General features: G+C 37.0%; 1 protein-coding gene and 1 pseudogene across 1 annotated transcript in view; one reads left to right on the forward strand and one right to left on the reverse strand.

Annotated features, from left to right (window-relative positions):
• The window catches only part of PDE11A (phosphodiesterase 11A), a 387,189-nt gene that overhangs the window by 338,311 nt on the left and 31,661 nt on the right, over positions 1-17,217 (reverse strand). The window lies entirely within an intron of this gene.
• LOC116596855 lies at positions 6,377-14,699 on the forward strand (annotated as a pseudogene).

Consider the following 17,217-nt stretch of genomic DNA (forward strand, 5'->3'; position numbering starts at 1 on the left):
ACTGAATCAATGAAATTAGGCATTGCCATTTTTTAAATGTTTATAGGTGTTTCTCATATGAGAACAACTGTCCTCAATCATAAGGAGATTAGTTACTAGTGAGATCAATAAAATTCACTGAAAGGGAGTGGCCTAAGATAGGAAGAACTAAGGAGAGCACCACATATTCTAGTGGTTGCATATCAGATGGGATGGACTGTGTTAGACTGGACTTAAAAACCCACTCTGGAGTAGACATGGCCCATCTGTTCTTACCTTTGTGATAATATGCGTCTCTGGAGAAGGGCCCCATCCACCTAAGTCCAACTCTGCATAGACTAGCCACAAAGACTGTGGGGGTATTCATTGTCAAACTATCCAAAGCCCCATGAGAACAATAGACATGGAGATGCTTCAGCATGACTGGGGGCCCAAAAATATTAATAACCCTCCTATCTCCTCTCCAATTCTCTGTATCCATCTGATAAACTTCTAACACAAGGAGAAAAAATAATTATGTTGACATACGTGGTGTTAATCTTCCAATTTAAAAGCTGTGCTGAAAGATTTATCTCATTAGGTTTTAGTGTTTAAAAAAAAGTAATTCATCTTAAAATATGCTTTGTCCACGTCTTCATTACACTATTTCTGGGATGAGTCTTACAAATTAACTCAAAAACTTGATAGAAGCCATCTAATGGGAGGTGAGAAGAGCTGATATAATTGAATACTTTCTTAATGTATATTAATCTCTAGACTAATTTCCTAATTTTAAGAAAATTAAGAAAGTTGAGCATAAAACTGAGGTATAAATTAATTGTAGGAGAAGAAGAAAACTAGGGAAAAAATTAGTTAAAGAAACATATTACTCTGATGTGATACAGGGAAGGAAAGTTTAAAAACAGAAGACAGCAAAAAAAAAAAAAAAAAAAAAAAAAAAAAAAAAGATTTCTCTTGCCAACCAATGACCACAAATGAGTATAGTAGTAAGGGAAACATAGGACATTTTGGAAGATGTAGCTGGAGGCCACATTTAGTGTAAGGTCAGAAAAAATCCTCCAAAGAAAGTGAAATGTTTAAGCTGACACAAAGAATCAGTGTCTCAGAAAGAGAAAATAGTACCCAAAATGCAAAGCAGTAGAAAACTGTTAAGTTTGAGGAATTGGAAGAAGTTGAAGATAGTTCTCAAATGAAGAGTCTGATATGGGACAGGAAAAGCTGGCTGGAGACTCATTAAGGGGTGCCTAGTGACCTGGTTTAGAATTATTAATTTATCACAGGAAGAGAAGGGCCCTGGAGGGTTTTAAGAAAGTGGATGGGAATGATAAAACTGATTCTTCAATTTAGAAATACCACTCTGGCTTACATGTGAAGAATGGATTGGAAGCAACAGATCTAGGTGAGAGACAGACCATCTATGGACTGTGATGGTGGTTAATGATGGTGGGGGTGATGGGAATGGACTGAGTTGAAAGATATTTAGGTGGTAGAATTAGTAGGACTTGCATCAGTAGGACTTGCATCAAATTAATGAAAGTTTGCAAAGATGTAAAAAATGACTCCAAATGTTAGGTACAGGTACCTGGGAAAGTGGCAGAGTGACTCACTGAGTGAGAAACACAGGAAAGGACAGATTCGGAGGTGGGAATAGGAGTTCCCTTGTATACATTTTGAGGTTTAGTTGAGTATAGGTCATCCAAACGTTGGTATTTCCCCCCAAATAGTTTGAGAGATAAATAATATATATATATTTTTTTTCTTTTTAAATTTCAGGAAAAGTACTTAGAATGGAAAGTAGAGATAGTTTAGGTAAGAGATCAATAACTTTTTTTTTAAGATTTTATTTATTTGTCAGGAAGAGAGAGGAAGAGAGAGTGAGCACAGGCATAGAGAATGGCAGGCAGAGGCAGAGGGAGAAGCAGGCTCCCCGCAGAGCAAGAAGCCCAATGTGGGACTCAATCCCAGGACACTGGGACCATAACCTGAGCCGAAGGCAGCTGCTTAACCAACTGAGCCACCCAGGCATCCCGAGATCAATAACTTTTAACCTGAGGTCTTCAGGTGTTCATCCCACTCAATAGCAAAGAAGGCCAAGTAAGGAGGAAACAGGACCAATAAGGTAGAAACACTGGCCTATTTATTGCTGAAAATAGCAACTTGAATAGGAAACTAACAGATGCCTCTAGGTCTATAATGAAATATCACATGGAGAATAATGTCCAATTTTTACCCATCTCCCTTAGGACAAAAGAACAAGAAATGATCTATAACAGATGAGGTTTCTAATAAGTTAAAGTAAGGGCTTCTTTAATAAGGTTGTTAAAATCTGGAATGAGTTTCTCATGATTGTGGTAGACTCTTCTTGCTTTAAATATTTTTATGTCATAATATTTTTCCTATCTCAAATATTTTAAGTATAACGGTTCTTATAAAAAAGTAGTGCAGAGATTTTCTCAGCCTTTTGTGCAGACCTATTTTTGCATATGATGCTATGACTTTTAATATTAGAAGAAAAGTAATAAGGCCAAGAAAAATTTTTACTTTTTAGCAATGGAACTGAACTCTGCCCGCTATACAGAGAACAGTAGTTTGGTACACTTCTTCCTCAGGATCTGCAGCCTATTCTGCAAGTTCCTCAGTCAAATGTGATGCTACATAGCACACCCAGAAAATTGGTCTTACCTATAAGATCCACTGAGGGTTTAGAAAGAATGAACTTCTGTAGTCCGAGTTTTCAGGTCCTTAAGAAAATAGCTATGTTCGAAACACAATTTAGAGACACATAGGAGCATCAAAGCAAAAGGGAGTCCATCCCTTCTTTTCATCTTCTCTGAGAAACCACTCAAGGCTCCCCAAGGCAGAAGCCAGAGCTAAGAATTTTATCCAGGTCTCAGATTCATGACAAGCATGGATCACATAAGATCTCTTTCATCCTCTCTGTATTTAAAGCTTAATTCCCCAACACTTTATAGTAAAATTTTCCAGTGCTCATGATTAAGCCAAGAACTGGTCTTGAGCACCATTTAACCCTTAAGGATGATTGTTTTAACAATTTCAACCCTAATTTGGGTTCTTCATAACCAAAATGATCAGACTTTTCAAATCTGAGAATGTCGACATGACGGTAATCTTGTTTTTAGAACATACATATGAGGAAACATGTAAATGCAAAAAGGCCCTATTAATTCTGTGATGTGTTTAATAAATTTGTATCTGAGTCATTGTTTCCATAAATTATAGAGAAAAGGTGATACAAGATATTTGTGTATAGATGGTATTTCTTCTTTCTTCAGACACTTATACATTCATAGGAATAGAACAGTGGTTGGCAATCCTTAGGAACATTGGACTCATGTGAGGAGCTTTAGTGGACATTTAGCTTTAGGATAGTGGTCCTAGCCCCACCCCAACCAGTTAAATCATATAGGTGGGACGAGGGGCTGGATAGGAGATCTGACTTGGTTAAGAACCACTGAATTAGAGGTCCCTTATTAAGTCCAAGGCCTCCAGGGCTCTGAGGGGAATAGATTATAAACTTCTGCTTTAGAGCTTTCAGGACAAGTGTATGTGTTCACTTTGTTCTGTTTCGTTATGTTTTCCATCCACTTTGCCCCAAGGCTGAACCTACCAGGCCTGCACACCTTCTCCAGCACCCTACTATTTCACCCATGCAAAGAAAGGTTTGGATATCAAGTTCAGTCCCATGTTTTATCTACATCTTTTTAAACTGCCAGATGGAATTGCGTAGAGAAGCTAATGGAAATATGAACTGTAAAAGGAATAAACCTTGAAACTCAAACTGATAGACTGCCAAACTGTCTGAGGCTTAAACAGAAATTGCTTTTATTGGTATATCAATTAGTAACAGTCATTTGATCCTCATTAATAAAAGCATTTCCTTTACATTTATGATTTATCATAAACATGACTTATTCTCCAGAAAATTCTTAAAAGGCTAAGCTCTTGAAAATTTTGATTTGTCTTTAAAGATTACAAAAGTACTATCCTGCTTTTCTCCATACCAAGGATAACTAATTGTTCTGAATTGAGGTAAGGCTTGAGATTTTAATGCATAAAAACAAAGACATAATAACTAGATAGTTAATTCTTTGGGCCTCCTAAGACAATGCTTCCTGAGAAAAATACAACATTTTCATTGCTGTTCTTAATATGTATTCAGAGAATGTCATTGCCCTCCAGTAAGTAAAAATCTTGTCTCTCTGAATTCTTTCATAAAAATTCTTTAGATTTGAATAGTACAAAATATTACCCAAAAATACCTATGTTTTAGAGGCTTCTTTTTTTTAATGGACCTTAAGTGATGTGGTGGGTGGTGGAGCAGTTTGCAAATACATAGAGGTCCGCCCTCTTTGGTAAATGTTTAATGAGCATAGTTTCATTTAAATCTTCCAAACTGAATTAGCAGTTAACCTATGCCATAAAAGAATTTAATATGAAGTTTCAAAACCACTGTTATTTTCATTTGAACTCGTTATTCGGTGTCATTGTCTTTACCTAGTTGCTTGCATGGTTATCCGTTTTAGTTATGTTGCTAAAGTCAAGTTGGTTTGCTGGTGTTCTTTCTTCGTTCTTCCCTTCTTAGCTGGCGCTTTTCTTGGGCCCTTACTATAGTCATCATGGCTATTTTTGTTTATCTTTCTTATGACAAATACAAATATATCTCAAGGCAAAGTACACAAGACAATGGAAAAACTACAACACAGTTGAAACCAAAACTGCAGTTGAGGTGGTACAAAAGAAAGTGATGAATTATTAAACTTCTTTAATAGAGAGCACAGATCTTTATTACAAATATACTGTAAGTCTACAGATATATTGTATGTAGAATTAAAATACAACTCCATGGTCTATAAGTTTTACTGTGTGTAACTAAAATGTCTGAGAAAAGGCCAGTACCTGAAGAGAAAGCTATGCAAAGAGTCAGCCAGAGGCACCTTCCTTCCTATTACAGAGCAGACATCCAAGAACTGCAGTGAATCATGGAGGTGAGGCTATAAGGTAGAACCAGGAAGGTCAAGAAGTCTGCAAATATGAAGAAGGTTTGATCAGCATGGAGTTGTGGTTCAGGCACCAAACAGTCAGGAACCAGGAATACAGGGAAAGCCAAGGACAAGACAGTGATGCATGAAAAACCAGATCTGGGTTGGGAATATGAAGAGAACAGTGATACACTAGAAACTTGATCTCACCATTTATTAAAACCTAACAAAGGGGAGTACTTGGGTGGCATATGTTAAACTTCTGTCTTTGGCTCAGGTCATAATCTCGGGGTCCTGGAATCCAGCCCTATTCAGTGGGGAGACTACTTCTTCTTCTCCCTCTGCCTCTTACCCTACTTGTGCTCACTTGCTCGCTCTATCTCTCTCTCTTCAAATAAATAAATAAATAAATAAATAAATAAAACTAACAAAGACCACCTCCAGCAGAAACCTCCTTGTACTTTTCGGGGCACCTGGGTGGCTCAGTGGGTTAAAGCCTCTGCTTTCGGCTCAGGTCATGATCCCAGGGTCATTGGATTGAGCCCCACATCGGGCTTTCTGCTCAGCGGGGAGCCCGCTTCCTCCTTTCTCTCTCTGCCTGCCTCTCTGCCTACTTGTGATCTCCCTCTGTCAAATAAATAAATAAAATCTTAAAAAAAAAAAAAGAAAAAAAAAAGAAACCTCCTTGTACTTTTCAAACTGTGGGCCATTGAGATAACCTGAAAAGTGGCCTCAAAATATAACTAATTCGTTAGCAACTGTATCAGTCAGGGCCTGACCTTTCCCACCCAGGCGCCCTAGTGCTCTCTAGGCTTTTAGCAAGATATAGCACCAGTCTAAATAGCCCTGATATTTTTTAAGCTATCATTGTCCTGGCTATGAAATTTTTTACCATAAAAATTCAGTCTAATTGAACTGCTACACAGCCTGTCAAAGGAATTTGATATTTTCTGAAAATCACAGAGAACAAAGGACAAAAGGACTGTCAAGATACTATAGTTGGGCAACTTTCTCATATAGATGGATCTTGCAACTCTAAGAATCTGACCTTCTCCACATTTAATTGCTAAACATCACAACATCATATGTGGCACAGTGTATATAATGCTAGAAGACATCCTGATTTAACAAAATGATAAATATTAGAAACTAAAAATTAGCAGTTTGACACTGGTTCACAAAACAAAATTCTCAACAAACTATTAAACCAGTAGATGATAAGTTTGAAAGAAAGTGATTAAGAACAAATCTTGCAGCCACAAGAGTGTTCAACCACTCAAAGTTCACATTAGAAAAGATCAGGCTCTTTCACTGGGAAGAAGTCTTGGAAGTCGCATGTCACTACTTCCCTAGAGCTGGTTGGTTCCATATTCACTGCATTCCCTCTATAAGTCACCATGCCCCTGAAATCCTCTTTTCCTGTCCTATACCAGGCTCTCCATTTCCCTGGCACTCATCCTAGCTTGGCTGCAAGTAAACAGCAGTGCTGAAAGTTCTTGGACACGCCCCAGAAGTTATATGGTCATGTGCATCACAAAACAGTGGGGCATGAATCTCTAGTCCTCTAATATGAGATGAAGAGCCATGTATCAAACTGAAGGTGCTGATATGTGGTTAGGTCTATCAGAGGTTTGTTTCCACCAACACAAATCATTCATAAATAATATGGACAGACACAGGAGTGGACTCAACACTTTTTCCAGGATAAAGCATCAAGATGCTTTCTAAGAAATTCTTGTTAAGTAGGAGCCGTCTAGACAGATATCCTGGAGAACCGAGTCACACTGATTTTTGGCAGGCTTGTCTAAATTATTCCACCTTGGATAGGATGAATTAGCCCCTCCTGAAACGGGTCTCCCTGCCTGCTGCCTTGTTCCAGATATTTCCTTGACTGGCTGGCAGAACACTGTAATGGCCTTTTTACAAAATAGATCAAGTCCTTGGCAGAGCCAACCATCACAGTTTTCCAGTCTGGGCTTGGCACATTAGAAAGATTAGACAAGGTCAGGAACCATTCTATAACAGTTCCATAAATCTCAATTCACTTTAATAAAATGAGCAATTTAACCACCTACCATTCTTCCCTGGTTTAGGGTATGCATAGGATGGAACAACAGAAGCAAAATCCACAAAAACCCTGGGCTACCAAATCTATAAGACTCTTTCATGCTCCCATGGACGAAGTAGTAACAGGTTTCTAATATCAATGGGAAGTTCAACTTTAAAACTTAGTAGTGTCTCAATCCCTCTGTTTACTTAAAAAGAAAGAACACCTTATGAGCATGTTTCCCCCACCATAGCCTACCCACCAACATGCACATATACAAGAACATTTGATACATCTGGCTACACCCTTCACCCAAACACAGGACACTTCATACTATTGGTCATGTGGACATCAAACAGTTAGGAAAACTGACTACGAGCTGGATCAGCAAGCTGGCCGATTTGAAATCATCATGTCAAACAGCTGTATCATACAGAATATATCATTTAACTACAATGCACTTTAGTTAGAAAAATAAAATAAAGAAAAAATATATTTGAAAATTTAATATACATTGCTGAACAGCTTATCATTCAGAAAAACCAAAATGGAATCATAAACTTTTTAGAAAATATTTAGAAAAATAACAGGGTGCTGTTATAAGTATTATGTATCAAAACAAGGACAGTTTTGTATAACAGAGTTATAAAGATTCTTTTTTTTAAATTTTATTTATTTATTTGACAGAGAGAGAGAGAGAGATATCACAAGTAGGCATAGAGGCAGGCAGAGAGAGAAGGGGAAGCAGGCTCTCCACCAAGCAGAGAGCCCGATGCAGGGCCTGACCCCAGGACCCCGAGATCATGACCTGAGCCGGAGGCAGAGGTCCAACCCACTGAGCCACCCAGGCGCCCTGAGTTATATAGATTCTTAAAGTTTTAGTCTTAAATGCTTACATTGGAAAAGAAAGAAAAGTTCAACTTAGTGAAGTGAATATCCAGCCACAAGGAATTAGAAAAAAAGAATAGCAAACAAAACTCAAAAAGACGAGAGAAGATGATAAAAATAAGAGCTGAAGTCAATGAAAAAGAAAATGAACATATAATGAAGAGGGTCAATAAAGGTCCAATAAGTAATAAAATATACCAATCTAGAGAATATAATCAAAAGGAAAAAACAAGAAAGGTATTAATTTTTTTAAAGATTTTATTAATTTATTTGACAGAGAAAGAGAAAGAAAGCACAAGCAGGGGGAGCAGCAGGCAGAGGGAGAGGGAGAATCAGTCTCCCCGCTGAGAAAGGAGTCTGATGCAGGGCTCGATCCCTGGACCTTAGCTGGAATCACGACCTGAGCAGAAGGCAGATGCTTAACCAACCTAGCCCCCCAGATGCCCCAGAAAGGCATTAAAATTTTTAAATAAAAAGGGGGTAAAACTATAGTTGCTATAGAGATTAAACAGATAAAATGTTTTGAACAACTCTGGGTCTATAAACTTGACAACTTAGAAGAAATAAACAGATCCATACATGTTAACAAAACCAACTCTTTAAAGCTTTTAAGAAATTGAATCAGTAGTTTAAAATAGTCCCATTAGGTGTGTGTGCAGGCATGTGTGCACACGCACACACACACAAACACACACATACACAGGATCCAGATGAATTTCCAGGAAATTCTACCATAAATTCTACTATACCAAAAAAGCATTAGGAAATTCTAATCTTACACAGACTATTCCATACAATGGAAAAAGAGTTATTTGTAATATAACACATTTCAGAACAGACAGGGATATTATAAGAAAAGAAAAATATAGGCCAATCTCACTTATGAGTGAATGCAGATGCAAAAACTCTGAAAATAAACATTTTTATAAAACAAATCAGACAATGTATAAACAGGATAACTTATTAAGAACAAATTGGTTTTTACTAGGAATTCTAGATTAGTTTATTATGAGAAGCTCAATTAAAGTAATTCAGTATATTAACAATTTAAGGTAAAAAAAATCAAATCTAAATGGATGCCAAAAAAAAGGGGGGGGTAACCTTCTATATTCATTTGTGATTTAAAAGAAGAGAAACAACCTTCTTAGCAAACTGGGAATAGAAGACACTTTCTTAACCCAATTAAGGGCATTTCAGAAGACCCAGAGAAACTTCACACCTAACAAAGAGACTTTGAAAGCATCCTCTATAAGCTCAATTTCATGATAAGGATGTCTGTTTTCATCAACCCTATTCTACATTGTACTAGAAGTCCTTACACAGTAAAGCAAGAGAAAAAAATAAAAGGTAAAGGATTGAAAAGAAACAAAAATGTTCATCATTTGTATATGCTATGATTGCTTATGCAGAAAATCTCAAAGAAAAAAAAAAAAAACCTTAACACAGGAATTACCTAATACATGTTTGTTGAGGAAATAAGAAATAAAATAGTTGTGCAGATAAAGTGAAATAACCTGTGTCAACTATTTGGCATATAGTAGAAACTTAATAAATACTACTTTTCTTTCCCTTAAAATTCACATTTTAGTTATTTATGTCATGTTGCCAAAAATAATTTTAAGTAGGAATTTAATTTAGTAAGAGAGATGTTGAATCAAAATCAATATACAAAAGTGAATTACATTTCTAGATATCCACAACAATTAGCTAAAAAGTAAATTTTTTAAACACACAATTTAAAATAGTAAAAGACATTTTTTAATATCTACAATAAAGTAAAAAATGTTAAGCCTTCTATAGAGAAAGCTTAAAAATTTCACTGAAAGACATTAAAGAATAGTGACTAAGAAGATCTGTCATATTATCAGTTAAGAAGACTAAATATCATAAAGTATGTTATAATTCTCTCCAAATTGATCTTTAACTTCAGCACAATTCTAACAGAAACTCAACAAGCTGATTACAGAATTTACAGGAAAGAAAGGAGGGACAATAAAAGCCAAGATACTTCTGAAGAACAAGGTGTGGGGAGGGGTTGGGAGATTCTCTACCAGATATCAAGACTTACTATAACCAATGGAAATCAAGACAGTATGATATTAGTGCAGGCACAGACTAATAGTCCAAAGGAAGAATAAAGGGCCTAGTAATAAATCCATGACTATATGGAAAAAGAATTTATGACAAAGCAGACATTACAAGCCATGAGAAAAGGTGATCTAATCAATACAACACAAGGTCAATTGTTTAACCAAACAGAAAAAAATTTGAAGTTGTATTCCTTTCCTATACACCAACACAAAAATGAATTGCAATTAAATACTTGATATAAAATACCAAGTTATAAAATTTGCCAAGGACAATATCAAATATTTTCTCTAAAACCTTGTTTCTTAAATAAGAAGCAAATAATGTAAAATTTAATGAGATTAATAAATCACAGTAAAACTCAGACTTTAAACTCACCATTAAGAATGAAAAGCAAGAGTACAGGCAAGATGTCAGAGGAGTAGGGGACCTAAATTTTGTCTGTTCCCAGGAATTCAGCTAGATAGTTATCAAACCATTCTGAACACCTACAAACTCAACAGGAGATTGAAGAAAAGAATAGCAGCAATTTTATGAACAGAAAAATGACCATTTTCTAAAAGGTAGGATGTGCAGAGAAGTGAATCTGAGGCAGTATCTGGGGAGATAGGCTGTGAGGGGAGGGAGCCTCCATCAGCCACTTACCATCAAGTGAGAGAGCAGTGGAGAATGAAATCAGAACTTTTAGAAGTCTGCTCTGTGAAGGGACATCACACCAGCAGGGGGTGGAATCTTCACTGGGACAGTGTGGTCTCAGGACCCTCAGGGTTACAGAAAGAGGGGGTTGCTGAGTGTGGCAGAGCTCCCAGGTATCAGAGCAGGGAGGCAGGCTCCAAAGATGCAGCTGAGGAGTAGGTTCTCAGCTCAGGGTTGCCATAAACCGTGATCCAAGGCACATTTGGACCACTGCTTCTCGAGCAGGGACCCCACAAGTAGCATATCCTGGAAGAACCCCCTTCCTTCACCGGGAGGAGCAACGTGGGAGTACGCTAAAGGAATAGACTGGGTTTGGAGACTCCAGCACCATGCGCCAGAGATAGGAATGCTCAGTCACAGGCCAGGTGGGCTCAGTGCAGCCTGAGACCAGAGAGATAGGAGTGATTGACTGCTTTGCTCTGAGGGCACACTGAAGAGGGGGACCCCGAGGTCTCTGCTCCTCCAACTCCTCCAGGGCTGGAGATTGGGAGGCCGCCATTTTCACTCCCATCCTCCAAAGCTGTATGGAAAGCGTTCAGGGAACAAAAGCTACGGAGAGCAAACCTGAGTAGATTACTTAGCCTGGCCTCTGGCAAGGGTGGTGCAATTCTGCATCGAGCAAAGACACCTGAGACTCACTGCAACAGGCCCTTCTCCCTGAAGATCAGCAAGAACACCCAGTCAAGACCAAGTTTACCCATCAATGAGAACTGCAAATCTCCAGTGCTAGGGGAATATAGCAGATAAAATTCATGACTTTTTTCCCTATGATTTTTTAATCTTTTGAAGTTACGTTTTTAAAATTATTTTTTCTTTTTTTGAATTTTTCTTCTTTCTTATTTTCTTTTTTTTTTAAGATTTTATTTATTTATTTGACAGACAGAGATCACAAGCAGGCAGAGAGCCAGGCAGAGAGAGAGGAAGGCAAGCAGGCTTTCTGCTGAGCAGAGAGCCCAATGCGGGGCTTGATCCCAGGACACTGGGATCATGACCTGAGATGAAGGCAGAGGCTTTAACCCACTGAGCCACCCAGGCGCACCCTTCTTTCTTATTTTCACCAACATCTTTTCAGTTCCTTTTTAAAAATCCTTTCTAATTTTCATTTTTACAGTTATATTCTATCCCTTCATTGTATTTAACCTTATTTTTTTGTATATATATATTTTTTTCTTTCTTTAAAATTTTGGGGTACAGTTTCTTCTAACAGACCAAAATATAAATTTGTCATATGACTTTGTTCTAGTCTCCTGCCTGATCACATTCTTTCCTTTTATTTAAAAAATTTTTTCTTTCTTTTTTCTACCAACTTCTCATCAATTCCTTTTTTAAAATATTTTTAAATTTTCTTCTTTATAGTCATATTCCATCCCTTCATTGTATTTCCCCTTATTTTTTTGTGTGTGTGTGTATATATATATTTATATATATATATATTTCTTTCTTCAAAATTTTAGGAGGCAGTTTCTTCTAACAGACAAAACTACACCCAAAATCTAGTGTGGCTCTGTTCTATTCACCAGCTTGATCATATTCATTCATTCATTCATTCATTCAATCTTTCTTTCTTTCTTTCTTTTTCCTTTCTTTTCACCCTGGTTTCAGGTATCTTCTGATTTGTTTAGTGTTGCTGGTGTCATTTTTACCTTTTACCATTTTGTTCTCTCATTCATCTATTCTTCTCAAGACAAAATGGCAAAATGGAAAAACTCACCTCAAAAAGAAAAAAAAAAAGAAAGGAACAAGAGGCAGTACCAACTGCCAGGGACCTAATCAATATGGACATTAGTAAGATGTCAGAACTAGAATTCAGAATGACAACTATAAAGATACTAGCTGGGCTTGAGAAAAGCATAGAAGATACCAGAGAATCCCTTTCTGGAGAAATTAAAGAACTAATATCTAACCAAGTTGAAATAAAAAAGGCTATTAATGAGGTGCAATAAAAAATGGAGACTCTAACTGCTAGGATAAATGAGACAGAAGAGAGAATTAGTGATATAGAAGACCAAATCATGGAGAATAAAGAAGCTGAGAAAAAGAGAGACAAACAACTACTGGACCACAAGGGGAAAATTCAATAGATAAGTGATACCATAAGACAAAACAATATTAGAATAATTGGGATCCCAGAAGAAGAAAGGGGGGGGCAGAAGGTATATTGGGGCAAATTATAGAGGAGAACTTTCCTAATTTGGGGAAGGAAACAGGTATCAAAATCCAGGAGGCACAGAGAACCCCCGTCAAAATCAGTAAAAATAGGTCAACACCCCATTATCTAAGAGTAAAACTTACAAGTCTCAAAGACAAAGAAAATCCTGAAAGTGCTCAGGACAAGAGGTCTGTAACCTACAATGGTATAAATATTAGACTGGCAGAAGACCTAGCCACAGAGACCTAGCAGGCCAGAAAGGACTGGCATGATATATTCAGAGCACTAAATGAGAAAAATACACAGCTAAGAATACTGTATCCAGCTAGGCTGTCACTGAAAATAGACATAAAAAGCTTCCAGGACAAACAACAACAAAAGAATCTGCAAACACCAAACCAGCCCTACAGGAAATATTGAAAGAGGTCTTCTAAGCAAAGAGAGAGCCTAAAAGTAACATAGACCAGAAAGGAACAGTGACAATATACAGTAACAGTCATCTTACAGTAAGACAATGGAACGAAATTCTTATCCTTCAACAGTTACCCTGAATGTAAATGGACTAAATACCCCAATCAAAAGACATAGGGTATCATAATGGATAAAAACACTAGACCCATCGATATGCTGTCTATAAGTAACTCATTTTAGACTTAAATAATAGTAATAACCAAAATAAATAAATAGAATCTTTAAAAAAAAAAAAGAATGAAAAGCAAACAATAAAATAGGGAAAGTTATTTATAATATATATAACCATTAAGGAGGTTGGTCCTCAAAGGGTTCACTGTGAAGCATGTGTGTGCCCCACTGCCCACTATAATCAGTCTCTTCTTTTCCTGGCTAAGAGACAAATGAAGGTCCTTGCTGGCTATGTCAGTGGACTCAATGCCAGAGTTTGTGTGCTGGTGGCACTGGTGGTATTGACCCAAGACATATTTACCTTGAAGAGAAGGATACAGAGGAAGATCAAGACCATTAAGATGAATACTGAATAGTTAAGAAATAACTAACTTAAAGTCTGCTATCTTTGTGAAAAGGATACCAAAACTCTAGAAACATCCAGTTCTCATGAAGAACCCTACAAGGGTAGAAAAAAAATTGTCTGTGACCATGGTCTTGTCAAAGGAGGAGCTGCCATGCTTCTGGTAATAATCGCCTTTGATATCACACTCAGGAAATACAAAGGGAAAAGATGCCCAACACATTATAGTATCATAAACAACTGTAAACTACTTATGGATAAATGTAAAAAAAAGATATTCAACTAAAAGAAAAGTATTATGCTATTAAAGTTGATCTTGTTCTTACCAGAGACTAGAACTATCCTTATATGGTAGAATAGAACACTAAGTCAAATAATCTGCCAGTTGAACAAGGTTTATCAGAAGCTAAACTTGAAGAAATTATGGAAGAATCTGATGTCATGTTCTAGGAAGGAAAGAAGAATTTATTTGATGAGTTCCAACAACACAATATCACTGTGTTCATATTTTCTGTATGAAATAGGTGATGTGCTACAAGAGTATTATCATCCAAATATCAAAGAAGTGTCCAACCTCAGAGATTTTGATGAAAATAAGGCTTTCAAAGGACAAGGAGGGGAATTAATATACATATTTAATAAAAACAGAATATTTCAATCCACCAAAAGACAATAGCAACTTAATGTTTTGGGGGGACTCCCAAGTAGACTTACGAGTGAGGGAGCTAATATTGAATATATTCAGAAACTGGCTATCTAAATGATGGAATGGATAAACTTTTAGTACCTGGGCTCTTTCAATATCATTTTTGTACAATTTCATACTCATTCAAGATAGCCAACATTATCCTAAAGAAGATTCTATAAACACATATATTTCAAGAACACCTCTCTCTCATAGAAGCAACTGATACAAAAACTTCTCATCTGTTCATCTTGCTGAAAGGCAGCTATTTATAATGTATTTTTGCTCTTGAAGTTTTTCCTTTATGTTAGTTCCACATTTTCAAATACGTTGAATCCATCAGTGGTAAACCCCTTTTTCTCTACCTCTTCCAACACACTTCCCACCATATTTTTTAAATTGTTTAAAAACAAAACAAAACAAAAAAATTAAAGCCAAAATGAGAAAATAACTTCCTGTTTTCTAAAGTTGATTTCGGAGTTTAATATTGTCAAGCAATATACAGGAGTCTTTTTATACTGGGAAAGCTGATATAATTCTGAAAAGAAGCTTTGTGAAATAGTCAAATAATGTGCATGACTTTAAGGTTGCTGTTTTTATAATTTGGGTAAGGTATGCTTGATGGTATCACCATCTCAAAAAAAAAAAAAAGAGTGGGGGGGTGCTGAGAAGGACCTCTTTAATGATCAGGAAAATACAAATTAAAACCGCAATGAGATGCAACTTTCAACACAGCAGATTGGCAGAAATGAAGAAGTCTGATAATATCAAGTGTTAAGAATGTGGAGCAACTGAAACCAAACATATGGCTAGAGGGAGTGTAACTGGTGTGACCCTACTTGGGAAAACAGTTTGTCATCAATAGTAAATTTGATATGTGCATTAATTATGACCCAGCAATTCTACTCGTACATGTATACTCCAAAGAAACTCTCACACAAGTATATTAGTTTCCTATTACCACAAATTCAGTGGCTATAAAACAACACAAATTTATTCTTTTACAGTTCAGGAGGTCAGAAGTCCTAAAATCAAGGTCAGCAGGGCTGTGTTCCCTCTGGAGGCTCTAGGGGAGCCTAGAAAAGCATTTCCTTGCCTTTTCTAGCTTTTGTAGGCTGTCTACATTCCTTGGTTCATGGCTGTCGAGAAGGACAATAGTAACTTTGTCATAAGAGCCATATTTATTATCTGCTAGAAACTTTAGATGGTAACAAAAATAACTTTTCCACATTAAGAAATTTTTCCTGGGGTGCCTGGCTGGCTCAGTCAGCAGAGTATCTGACTCCTGATCACAGGGTCATGAGTTCAAGCCCCATATTGGATGTAGAGGTTACTTAAAGAATAAATTAACTGACTTCTAAAAAGCATCTCTATTCCTATTTAAAGAAAAGGAGTTTTCCCTTTCTTTTTTAAATTTTTTTTATTAAAAAAAAATTTTAAATAAACATATAATGTATTTCTATGCCCGGGGTACAGGTCTGTGAATCGCCAGGTTTACACATTTTACAGCACTCATCATAGCACAAACCCTCCCCAATGTCCATATCCCCACCATCCTCTCCCGTCCTCCCTGCCCCTAGCAACCCTCAGTCTGTTTTTTGAGATTGAGTCTTTTATGGTTTGTCTCCCTCCCAATCCCACCTTCTTTCATTTTTTCTTTTCCTACCCCCCAACCACACCCCCTACATTGCATCTCCACTTCTTCATATCAGGGAGATCATATGATAGTTGTCTTTCTCCAATTGACTTATTTCATTAAGCATAATACCCTCTAGTTCCATCCATGTCGTCGCAAATGGCAAGATTTCATTTCTTTTGATGACTACATAGTATTCCATTGTGTATATATACCACATCTTCTTTATCCATTCATCTGTTGATGGGCATCTATGTTCTTTACATAGTTTGGCTATTGTGGACATTGCTGCTATAAACATTTGGGTGCATGTGCCCCTTCAGAGTACCATGTTTGTATCTTTAGGATATATACCCAGTAGTGCAATCGCTGGGTCATAGGGTAGCTCTATTTTCAGTTTTTTGAGGAAACTCCACACGGTTTTCCAGAGTGGTTCCAACAGCTTGCATTCCCACCAACAGTGTAGGAGGGGTCCCCTCTTTTCGCATCCTCTCCAGCATCTGTCATTTCTTGACTTGTTAATTTTAGCCATTCTGACTGGTATGAGGTGATATCTCATTGTGGTTTTGATTTGTATTTCCCTGATGCTGAGTGATGTGGAGCACTTTTTCAGTGTCTGTTGGCCATCTGGATGTCTTCTTTGCAGAAATGTCTGTTCATGTCTTCTGCCCATTTCTTGATTGGATTATTTGTTTTTTGGGTGTTGAGTTTGCTAAGCTCTTTATAGATTTTGGATACTAGCCCTTTATCTGATATGTCGTTTGCAAATATCTTCTCCCATTCTGTCAGTTGTCTTTTGGTTTTGTTAACTGTTTCCTTTGCTGTGCAAAAGCTTTTGATCTTGATGAAATCCCAATTTTTTGCCCTTGCTTCTGTTGCCTTTGGCAATGTTCCTAGGAAGAAGTTGCTGCGGTTGAGGTCAAAGAGGTTGCTGCCTGTGTTCTCCTCAAGGATTTTGATGGATTCCTTTCTCACATTGAGGTCCTTCATCCATTTTGAGTCTATTTTCATGTATGGTATAAGGAAATAGTCCAATTTCATTTTTCTGCATGTGGCTGTCCAAT

Source organism: Mustela erminea, chromosome 8 (genome assembly GCF_009829155.1).
Source record: "Mustela erminea isolate mMusErm1 chromosome 8, mMusErm1.Pri, whole genome shotgun sequence".
In the NCBI taxonomy this organism is placed as follows: Eukaryota; Metazoa; Chordata; class Mammalia; order Carnivora; family Mustelidae; genus Mustela; species Mustela erminea.